A 12,638-nucleotide genomic window follows, 5' to 3' on the forward strand; every position below is an offset into this window, starting at 1 on the left:
TTCCATTTATGAAAGTTAGAGATTGTGCAAGTTTTAAAAGGCCATGGTCATTCACAGTCTAAACTAGAGATAAAGCTTCTGATACAGGATGGCGGTCAATTGGATGGTATAATGACTCATTGGCGATGGCCGCTAGAGATGACTCTTACACAATATGCGATTTTGATCCACCAGGCACAGGAAATGGGGCGGAGCAGGGGGGGCTGGGGGCTATAGCCCACTTTTTGCAAAAAATTTCAAATATTCAAGTGTCATACTACAAGAAAAGCCTCTTTTTGTACGGTTTCAGCCCCCCACTTTTTAGACCCCCACTTTTCTCAACGCTCCGCGGTGCTTGTCCACTGATGTCTGTGAATAATGTGCGGTTATCACTTGCTCTACAAGAGATGCAAAACTGCTTTTTAGTTATCATAGAAAGCAATTAATAATCTGAGAATATAGAAAAGTTTATGCTAAACCCCTATTCTCTATTCAACCAATGATAAAAACAACGAGCCTTGTCAAAAATTGTCTGGTTCTTATAAAAATGTATACTGATTCTTTTGGATCTGGGACTTATGTTCAAGGCTCGTTTTTAACAACCAAGAGGTGCTTGCTTTAATCAAGAACGAACTAAAAATGTCTTATGAAGTGAATAGTAACAGAAGAATCTCTGAATTGATCAAATTTCGTTATTTAGATAAAGAGTCTCCAGTTTTCCCCATTTTGATATTCTGGATACCGAAGCCTAAGAAGCTAGGAGAGGACAGGCGCTGGTACCCAGAGTAACAAATTGGTAGATACCCAAAGATAATTTCTTTTTGGCCCAAAAGTTAACCCTTTGATTAAGAGAGGTGGTGCTTAATATAATATAGCTAATCTTACATAGAATAATATTATGATATAATAATTGCTATAACTTAAAGAAAATATCAAGTTGCTACGTAATTTAAAATTTCACGCAGATCGATGAAAATTTTATTAGCATCTTTGTGACCAGACATACTACATAATTTTTTAGCCGTTTTGCTATAATAAACAGTGCAATAATAGACATGGTGCTGTCCATGTGTTTGAAGGATGAATAAAGCAAGCTCACCACCTCTATTACATTTGAGACGCTGTTGAAAATAAGACGACTGTCTATTAACAACATCAAGAGCAGATCGAGAGAAATGTGACCTTGTTCCAGGCGCATCTAGAATCTTGTTGGTCATGCCTTGTACATTTTATAGCAAGTTAACATTATCATTAGTTAGCGGAATCGATTGGCTTTCAGCCCCTTGAAGAGTGCCAGAAGAGAATATTCTTCCTTTTCCCATTAACAATCAAAATAGAATGACGATACAAGCAAATTGTATATCTTCTAGGATTGTAAGTCTTTGTCACAAATTGGTATGTCAATATTTTGAAGGGAATTTTGTATATGCTGAGGTATTTTTCTAATCTTATTGCATTATTTGATTTTGCTGATATTTGATCCTGTTTTCATGTAGTCCAGCAGTTTTAGCAGAAGCTACTGCAATTTTAATATTTTTTGGAATTATGTCCAGATGCATGCATTTTTTTCTGCCAAACTGTAGCAAAAATTAAAATGCGACAGAGTTGTGAATTGATGACAAGATTGACATTTGGGTTTACCATTGTTGCTTTAGGATTTAATAATGCTAACGGACATTCTAAACTTCTTTAAATATGCAAAACAAGATAAATTTGATACACTTTTCCTGATATTATCCGAAGGACTTTACAATGTAGCCCTATTCATTAATATTGTTTCCGATAAAATTTTGTAAAACCAAAACATCCTGAAGTATATTTTGTGACATCGTCATTGAAATTAATTACAACGGCCTAATTCGTCATATATCTGAGACCCAAAGTGATTTTCTGCAAAGTCAGCTAATTTACACTGATGTTAAGCATCTTTTAGAAGGCATTTAGTACCGTAAATCCTCGAATTAGCCCCATGGGGGCTTATATTTTCTTGAAATTTTTGGATTGGGGCCAATTCGAGGATTTACGGTATATAGCTAGATAGAATCGTGAAACAATAGAGCAACAACAACATTGTAACTGGATTTGGTGAACCCAATCATGTCAAAAAACTACTTATTTGCGAGGTCCACATTACATTTTTGTTCTTATAGCCATTTCTGACATGCATATGTAGTGTCAGAGAAGAGAGTCTGACATTTGTATTCTAACTAAATGCCAATGCAGGAAGCACATGACTGCCACTCGCTATTAAACTTAAGAATGGTGTCCAGGTCTGGTTATCTGGAAAATTTAATGAGACATCTTCTATTCCCCAACAAGGTTTAAATCAGCTGAAGAAGCACCCTTTAACGGCAAGAAACTAGTTTTAAGAGGAACTTTCTGTAAGGGAATTTGAAGAAAATATTGCCCAGATTTGATGGTCAAACAATCTTTTCTTACCTTACATTCTTTTCTACAAGAGTACTATAGATTTTTCCCAGCCTAGGTACTCTTAAGAAATATCATTTTTAGCCTGAATATATTCTTAAAGCATTCATATTTTTCAAATCTGATATGGTTTCAGGGGAACATCGCTCGCTTTTTAATAAATACCACGCTCTTTGAAAAACAAGTTCACTTCGATCTGTGATTTTCTGTAACGAACTTCTTAAAACAGACAATTGCTGAAAAATGAGACACAAATATGCAATCTAAGGCTGAGTAATAATTTTACCAACTTTTTATCTTGATAACAAAATTTAGCATATTTTGTCACCGAGGTTTTTAAAAACACGGTCGATGTCTCTAAGCATGAAGAAGATAAACGGATTTCTACAAAGATGTGGGTTGATAGGAAATATCTCAGCAATGACGCAGTAACCACTTCATATGTAATCTTTGACATTTAAAACCTATTATTGTTAACTTTCTGTTCGACTCCCATCGGTGATCATCTAAATTCTCATTGGGTGATATCAACAATGGGCAATTGTTTCTTGTCCTATCATCGCCTATCGTGGCCTGTCGTTTTCCAATTTCTCTATTCTAAACTTGGGGCATTGTCGGTGAACCAATTTTCAACGTGAACAGGATAATTCGCTGAATAATTACTGTGAAAATTCTTTGAGGAAATTCTTTCTTGTTAAAATATTTTTTATATAGATTGAGATCACAGATTTCGGTTGCTAATAATTTCTATTTTGACTTCAATTGTTTGAAAAAAGGAGGCAAATATATCTTAAATAGAATAGCAAAAATAATATAATATTTTTTTGTAAAATGATAAATAAAGGTAAATTTTGTATAAATATATTAAAAACTGAAATCTCAGTAAGGTTGGAAATCTTCATCCTTTTCACCTCCTTCACCCCCTTCACCCCTCCCCTTCATCCCCTCTCCTTCACCCCTTCCCCATTCACCCCCTCCCCATTCACCCCCTCCCCATTCACCCCCTCCCCTTCACACCCTCCCCCTCATACCCTCCCCCTCACCCACCCACCCTTGAGTATCAGTCTTAGAGAAATAAGCCGTGAACTTTGTAAATTTAGCCTGTGTCCCAGACTCTACTTTCAAGTTAGGGGTCTGGAGCATAGGCTATGTACACTCAGAACAACGGTGACGATGTCCTGCATCCGTACCAACAATTGTGTATGATAATGAATTTTCAGTGTCAAATATGCTGAAAATTATTCAAATCTGATTATATTTTGTAATACACCAAAGTCACACAAGAATTTATTATCTTTTTTTATTAATTTTTTTGCCAATTTGCTCTCTTCTTCCAATTAACAAAGAATCTATTATGCGGCAAAACATTGTTCGACTGGGAATAAAACCTTGAGTGGGTTTTCAAGTCATTTCAGCTTGGTTACAGCGCATGTGATCCGCCCTTTAATCTTTTCGTAATAAGTTGCAAATGATTTCCAAAAGATATGCAGATTACATGCAAATAGGCGCAAGGCTGAGACAATGTGGCCACTGCAACAACAATCATCCCAGCCCAACTCAACCTGCTGCCTTCTTCTATGAAATCTTCTACTCTTCCTTTAAACCGAATGTAGGATATCCCTACCAAGTGCAACGAATAGAAAAAATTGTCACAATGTTTGATCCGCGCGATCGTGGCTCGGGGGGAGGGTACCTTAACATATTCGAAGGTACGGGGACGTGCCATTATTTAGGAGGTACCTTTTTTCTGAAAGGTGCAGAATTATCGGTAATAATTTTTGAAATTTGTGCGGAACTATAGGTACCATTTGAAGAAACATGCAGAATTATGGGTACTATTTTGTGGCAATATTGCAAAATTATTAGGAGGGAGATATAGCATTAACAAAATGAATGTCCGGTAAGAAATAAAAGTATGAAATATCTGTAATATTGAGATTTTGGGGCATAGGACATGCAAAATCTGGTTAATGATTTTTTATGTGGTTTAAACATTTTATTTGCTTTGTGGAATTATGGGTATAGTTTTCCTCATGTTTGCGAAACTATGGGTCACACTTTTTCAGACATTTGCGGAATTATGGGTCCAAAATTTTAACCGAAATGGCACGTCCCCGTCCAAAATTAGGCATGGTTTACCCCCTCGAGGATCGTGACAATCCATGGCAATTCGTAGGTGCCAGGACTTAGAAGGAAACTTATTCAGATGAGATTCCTATCATTTCGTTTACTTTCTTGAAATATGTTCTAGCAAAAAGAAGTGCTTTCCTAGAGTCTTCTAATCCCTTCGCGCTCCGAAATTATTCTCTTTTACCACCGATCTCTAGAAACTTTGAGGCTATGAACTTGTATCCTATGGCACTAAAGCATCGGTTACAGACAATCTTGGGTTACAGATTTGGTACAGCACTTGTTTGCTGAAGCTCCCATTGATTTTTGGTGTTTAGAAGCTAGAGAAATTGAAGGCCCCTGAGAAGTAAGCGTCTAATTTTTTGTTATCCAGGCGCGATGTTCGTGGTTGTCTCTTTTCAATACATTGAAATTTGAATTTTACAAGGGCTTTGGTTGATAAGACTACTGGACACATAAGAATCCTAGAATAAGTGATAAGAACGCAGACTGAACGCAGCAAGGTAGCAATATTTTTAACATTATAACCTTGGCAAGAGATATTTTTGCTATGGTCTTTCGATGTCTTCTGAAATCATCTCTTCTGTTCGCTTTGGAACATGATTTCACTGAAATCAAGACCTGGGAAACAATGTTGAAGTCCTTTTATTGTTGAAGCAATTTTTTGACTGTTAACAATATATTTGCAAGGTGGATATTCTTCTACTAGTTAATGATTTTTTACAATTATAAATTACTAAATCAAGCCCGAAATTGAATATTAAAGGATCTGAAATTCATCCTTGGTGAACTGCTCTAGGGTCTAATTATTGCAATTGCCTTCTTTTCTCAAGTCAAGTTTCCTTGTTGATCTTTAGGAAGAAAAGTTCAAATTTTGAAGGGCTTATCCTTACGAGTAAACGTCGAGTTTATATCTTGATTAGAAGAGACTTCATAAAATTACTGCTTCCACTTTAGTCTTAACAAAAGCCTCTGAAATTTTGCATTTGTGAAACTCTACCAGAAACTTTACTAAAGAATGGGCGGCATTTATTTGTTTTCATGGCAACATGTTTCTTTCGCAAAGAATGTTAAGCAAATTTCTCCCATACTGCGACTATTATCAAAGAATAAATAAACAGTAGAGTGAAAAGCTGCATGACCTCAGAACCGTAGGAAAGTCGACCCCGTGAATAGGTTTAAGTCAACCTCCCCCTCCCAAAAAAGGGAAGACCCAAAGGTATAATCTAAGTGAAAATAAAAGTAACAGTAAATTATCCTTGGTTTAAGTCATGCACAGATTTGGGAGCCTGACTACAGACGAGTACAGATGTCAACTCATATAAGTAATTTTTTGTTTTACCTACGTTATGAGACCACTGAACAGTGCCTGGGACCAACCGTTTTGAAATGGTTAACCAAAGTTCTTTTTGATATATATATTTCTGTAGAAAGAGTAAGTAGAGGAAATAGAAAGAACACACACCAGATTGACTGGCCCTCACCAACATATGTTTGGGTAGGTTGGGTCGGGCTTCGTAAGATTGCGTGATCTTTTTAAGACTTTTCGTTAAAAGTTTCAACAATTACCCATTTTTGCTTTTTGTATGAGCGGACACCTCCTAGTGACGGACACCTCCAAGTATCGAACACCCTAGCTCTAAATGTGAATAAAACTCTGCCATAAATTTCTATTACTTATCAAGTGGACTATAATTTATCAAATATTTGTTTCACAATAATAAGTTTGGGTTTAAAATAGTTCTTAACGCAGCAATTTAAATGTTAATGAAAGCTGTCTTCCATTTGACAGCCCTTTCCAGTTCCTGCTGCCATCCCAAACAGCCATGATACCATGGCCGTCTTCTTCTTCCTTTTTCTAAATTTGCGATTATTTCCCTTTGCGTGACGTATCTTGATTCAAAACTTACGTTGAATTTTTTCCGTGAGTTTCTCAACTGCTACTATTGTACGATAAGGTATAAAAGATTCAAATCTCAGAACAATGGTCGCTATTCTGGTTTGAAAGTAAAAGCGAAATCGGCGTCAGAAAATCTGGGAATCAAAACTATAGGATAGAAACTTTTTGCCAAGTTCAATGGATCACGTACGCAAGATAAAAGCAGTTTTTACAAAAACTTTTCCCTCTCCCTACCATATGTTTGATAAATTTCAAATGCAAAAAGTCGAAAGCTGAAAAAATGTAGCGACATAGCTAATAAACAATGTAATTGGAAAGAGAGCAAGAGGGGAAGAGAGGAAAAGGGGAAAAGGGGAAAAGGGGAAGAGGGGAAGAGGAGGAAAGGGGAAAAGGGGAAGAGGGGAAAGAAAGGATAATGGAGAGAAGGGGGAAGAGAGAAAAGAGAGGGCAGAGGACGGAGAGGGCAGAGAGGAGAGAAAGGAGAGAGGGGGGCAGAAAGGAGAGAGAGGGGGCAGAGAGGAGAGGATACTGAGGGGACAAAGGAGACAAAGGGGACAGAGTGGAAAGAAGTTCGATAGCGAAAAGCAAACACAGAGAGCCGAGGATTTTAGTCTCAAATATAATTGCTTTAGACAATTGTGTTAAAAATTTCATAAAGACTTCATAATCGCGAGCTACGTCAAGTAGAAGTTTTCAATTTGCGGTTTGGTAGGTGAATATAGATGGATAAAGACCAACAGCGAATTTGGAATAAATTAGGCAACAAGGAGATGGAATTTTAAATTCACTAATCATGAGGGATGAATGCAAATGCTTCGAATTCATCTAGCTTAAGGGACAAAGGCGCTGTCGTGGGGGCTCACAGGGGAGCATGCAGTTTTATACGTAAAACCACTTTTCAGGACACAATAATAACATCTTTTAACAAAAAACAAAAGGCCTAATTTGACTTGGGCCATCGTTCCCACACTGCGATGAAAAGCCAAAGGCTCTTTGAGCAAATATACCTTTAGTCAGTAGGTTAAAGAAATATACTCCCACCGATGCTTTCTTATTTTTTATAAGTATTTTTTTATCTGTAGTTTTATCTGTTTTTTATCTACAAACCAAAAATGATTTATATAAGAAGGATCCACTAGGACTTGTCTAGCCATAACAGTGTAGCGTCAGTTTTTAGACAGATTAATCATATATATCGGATTAGGCTTGTTCTATAAAAGTATGAACTGTAATATTAGCAAAGTCGAGATGACTGCTATTAGTCTTGCAATAACAGCTACGAAAAAGTGTTTATGTTTATCAAATTGTCATTCGTTAAACGTTTTGTGCTTCTCACAAGCTATTAACCCTGCAAACAGTTTGACTCAATGTGCGAAATCAACTAAATGTGTTGAAAATTGGCTAAGGTAGTACGAAGTAAGCAAATACTCTTTTCCTAACAAATCACTGTAACTTGGTCTGTGTTCATAACTTTATGAACCAAGCCAAATAAAAGTAAGCCGTTAGCCAAGTTCAAATCTTTCATTGGTCATATCTCGCCCAATTATTAACATATTTCATTGAGTTTCCATAGCTAGAGTTATTTCATGATATTTTAATCTGTGTGGTCCAAAATTATCAATTCTGGAAATAGATTATTCATGATGTAACTCTTAAAATTCTATAGTATTTTGCCCTTTTTGATAACTGCTTATTTTTACTGCAGGTTAAGAAGAGTATTTGGTGAATAAGGCTCTAGCTATTCTCTGGTGTAGGTCATATTAGTCAATTTTGCTGTTAGAATAAGGAAGACTTTGAATAGATCAGCAGTCGAGTTTTGATATAAACGTTTTTTGTAAGAAAGTTCTGCTTGATTCTTCAAAAAGTCTGGGCTGAATCTTTGAAACCTGCGAAACTTGAAAAATTTAGATCTTCAGAACTATAATGAAAATTGCCGTGCAAGAGTGAAATGTTTTGTTTTGTGACAATAATGTGCTGAACAGGAATTTCCTAAGGTGCGAAGAAGCGAGGGTACCGAATATGTTTTTCGGGGGAAGCGACATTTTTTGGAGGCGTGAATCGAGAATTATCAAATTTTTATTAGCGCGATTCGGGAATCAATAACACCGAGATTCGGAAATTGATGGTCGAGAATCGGGAATCGGGCTAAAAAATTGCGGGAATTCGGGAATCAGGCGACCTATTGGGTACCCTAAACTGTATGGAAATGGATTCTCTTCGATTGCTTATGTTTTAACGTTATGAGTTTTTTGGACAAATATAGTGTATTTATGGCATTTCACTGCGCATGTTTAGTGACGTAAAATATTTCATTTTTACGTTTAAAAAGTGTTAAGAAAGTTTAAGTGCTGAAATTAGGAAATAGCTAAAAAAGTCGAAAAGCTTGACTTAAAAAACTTCGGAAGATCCTCTTTAATCATATTGCTACCAAATTATGCAAGTTACGTAGGCTGCACAGGTTATACAATGTGTATAAGATACCATTTTGGGAGAAGAAACATATTGACCCCTTGCTCTAAAAAGAGATAGGCAAGGACAAGTCGGTCCTGCCTCCCCCCCCCCCCGGAAGTTGCTCCAATTTCTTTCTATATGTAATCTGGTCTGTCTCTATTTCAAAAATTATCGTGTCTTTTAAGATGTTCTCTCATAGAAAAGCATTGCCAGGTAATTTGAAGATTTGCCAAACATTTGCAGCGCATTATTACAATTTGATTTCCAATCTCTCGTTTTTCCCAGAGTTCCCAGAGTAAAAATTGTCTTAATTCATATCAAATGTGCCATTGTTACAACTTTCTTTGCTTTCAGAAGTCAACATCATTGCTGTCTAGGATTTCGAGTTACATAAGAAAAATAAAGCATGATAAGACATTGACAAGAATTACCACAATGATTTACATGACAATAAGCTTGAATAACATCAGAATTTTTCCCAAGGGTAGAATTTTCCAAGATTAGGTTTACAGCAAAGTTAAATCTTGAAACAATAAAAGAATTTTTACTGGATCCTCCAAAGCGATAGAAACATCAAGTTTCCAATAACAGCAACCTTTTGCTTCGCCAAATGGGGGAGATTCTGCCAAGATATTAAAAAGATATCCTAAAACTTAATGATTTTAAAGTACAGAATACATTGAGTGTAGAGAAAGATTGAATAACTAATATCGTTTTTTATATAAATATTGTACATATTTTTTATTACAAGAACACCATCAAACCCCAACCCACCTTACACTCCAAATTAGTTTGCGACCATTTATATGTTGTTTTTATTTCGTAATCTGGGCTTCCAAAGTTAGGACTGTCTTGAAAAGTTTGGGCTGCCTTATAACTTTCCTTGTAACTCCAAAACTCGTAAATAAACCTATCTCTTCTATGTTTCCTTATTAACTGGTTAACCTCCTTACTTTGTTGTAGGGAGCCATGCCCCCCCCCCCCCACTTTTTTGCGAAGAAAATAGTTTTAAAGCCGTAACTAAAGTTGAAAGAAGCATTTGGCCCAGTGGTGTAGTGCTATCAAAATGACAAAGGGGCTCTTACACAAAATGTTGCGAAAACAATAGCAATAGTAATATGCTGATTTTCGGCATTAACAAGGGGGTCTCAGCTCCCTAAGCCCCCCTAGCACTACACTCCTGATTGGAACCCCAACTTTCGTAATTTTTTGGATTTCACAGGATTGAAATCACAATAATAGGAAGCATTATAATGACTGTCATGTCGGAAAAGCCAATTCAGCTAAAACCCTTTGAATGAATAAAAACATAATTACTAAGAGTTGTTCAATATTTTCAATTAGTAAGTAAGAGTAAATTTTGGTTAAGAACTTGTTACTTCTCGGTTAGCAAAAATTTCGCTGTAGGGCCTTCCATACATTACCCAGGGTACCAGACTCACTATATAAAATAATAGAGTGAGTCTGGTACCCAGGGTATCCACACATCAAGTAACGTTATATGCAGCGCTGACCTGCAACTTGACTACATTGCATTCTAAGTCTTACGAAAATTGTTGTAGATCGGAGGAGCCGGGGTTGATGGGAGGGACGTCAGCCCCATTTTTTTCCAAAACTGTTTTGCACATTATTCAAATAAACAGCCCTTACATAGCTCTGATTTGCTAGCCCCTGAGGTGAGCATATCCTTATAAGGCCCACGGCTTTTGCATTAGCCTTAACAAAATATTTCTGCATGGTTTTGTTGGTTTGGCTTGTAATCAAGGGAGGCTTATAAACAAGGGCGACTTATAAACGAATAGGTACTGCATGTGGGTAATCTGTGTGGCAACAAAAAAGCTGTTTTGCTATGTAACGAAATTCATTGGATAATGCAAAAGTGCAAAATAAGATAAATTTCTTGCAAATTAATATATTAAGTGAAAGAACTGTGCTTGCTAGCTCTGGTCCATAGATTTTAGAACCAAGCCCATGTAACCGATTTTGAACTTTAGAGGTATTTCCTAATTGTTTTTAGGGTTATGTGGTCCAAATTGAAATGTTCTAGAAATAGATTTTTATGAAGTCATCAAATGTTCTCGAATGATTTTGTAGAAAGTTTGTCGTCGTCACCAATTCTCTAGGTCGTTGAATCAACGTTTTGCCATTTCTTGGATTTCCTTTTCTCCAAAAGAATCAAAACAGGCTGATTTTAAAGTCCATTTTCACCTTCTCTGGATTTCAATGCCTACCAACTCTGAATCAATGAAGTATTTTTCATACTGTTGCCTGCACAGGCATTGAGATATGAATAATTTTCGGATCCCCTTGAGCACGGAAGCACATCTGGTGTGCCATTGAGCATTGTCAATTGGATTCTGACTAGTATTTATAATGCGATGAGCTTATAAAGAGGATTCTATTTTGAATTCCAAGATGCTTGAAAATTCACTCTATTGAATTCGCCGAGTTGCGTTCAACGTAATAGGATCTTATTTAGGCAAGTAGTGTAAAGGGTTAAGGCCGTTAAGGAAAATCTACGCAAGGGGTGTGTATGAAATTGACGTAAGTGTACCCTACCTATATTTTTCCTTTTTCTCCTAATAAGTTCATGTTATACAGGGGCAATATGTTGTACCTGTCTCCTAAGACCGGTCCATAAAGTGTAGGGTCCTCCAATTAACGGGGCCCCAAGTAGTTCCGTCGTTATGCCACAATAATAGTAATACACTAAATATCAGTAAACGAGACAATGTAAGTCTGTATTGCGTGACTGTGGAGGCTCCATGAAGTTATACTGATGGGCAATGGGGAAGCACTGAAAACGATTTCGTATTAATCAAGAACCTTATAATTAGTTTTATTAAAGCACAAAGCATGACTCAGCTAATGCAAGGCATTTCTTTGCCCAGTTTGCAGCCTTTAGAAATTCGCCGATTCGAAATTCTTGCACTTGCAGAATCAGATGTGTTTACGCACGATAAGACAACGGATGGTATGCTATGACGTGTGCCGGGTGTCCCTGAAAAAGAATTACATCAAGGATAATATTTTCGCCCACGTCTAGGAAGGAAAGTAATTGTATAATAAGCTTTTACTTTCTAATGAATCAATCGTGAAAATGTTGACGAATTGTCTTTTTCCTTATTATCGTTATCTCTTCCTCCGAACCTCCTGGTTTTTTGCAACAGAAGTTTTGAAGAAAAATATTATGCACCACCTGAGAATAGTATCCAATGGCACAGTAGGTGAGAGAGCAAAGGGCTATGGCCCCTCTACAGAATCAAATAATTAAAATATCCTGAAGACTTTATGACAGAATTCGTCAGAAATATTTTTCTTCAAGCCCCCTTTCAACTCTAACCACACCACACTGGTGCAATTTCTCTTCTTCCATTCAAAGACTGGTATTAGATTATTGGAAGAGAAGTTTTCCAAACTTTTTCCAAAAAGCACTTTTAGCAATCATTTCCAATTAAGTACATTTTTTTTCAATCTAGGTATATTGAGAAATCTTTAGCTCCCAGAAATGCCCCGTAATTCCTAAAGCTCCGAGGGTAACAATAAGAACTCAATCTCGTCACACTAACTTCGCAAAAGAATCATTTCCAAAATGGCAGCAGAACAGCTGCCAAGTGCCACAGCCGATAAAGTTTAAAACAATTTACGCCGTGAATGGGGATTGGCAATGACGTTTATGGCAGAAAAACGCATTTGACATCGGTTGAAAACAAAATTGTTATGCTACAAATAAAATAATTATAATTAGTTG

General features: G+C 36.6%; 1 protein-coding gene across 3 annotated transcripts in view; it reads left to right on the forward strand.

Annotated features, from left to right (window-relative positions):
• LOC135681091 (enhancer of mRNA-decapping protein 3) overlaps nt 1-12,638 on the forward strand; it is a 121,082-nt gene that overhangs the window by 75,464 nt on the left and 32,980 nt on the right. The gene's annotated exons all lie outside the window — the stretch shown is intronic.

This window comes from Rhopilema esculentum, chromosome 18 (genome assembly GCF_057945365.1).
Source record: "Rhopilema esculentum isolate cy_ngs chromosome 18, ASM5794536v1, whole genome shotgun sequence".
NCBI classification, from domain to species: domain Eukaryota; kingdom Metazoa; phylum Cnidaria; class Scyphozoa; order Rhizostomeae; family Rhizostomatidae; genus Rhopilema; species Rhopilema esculentum.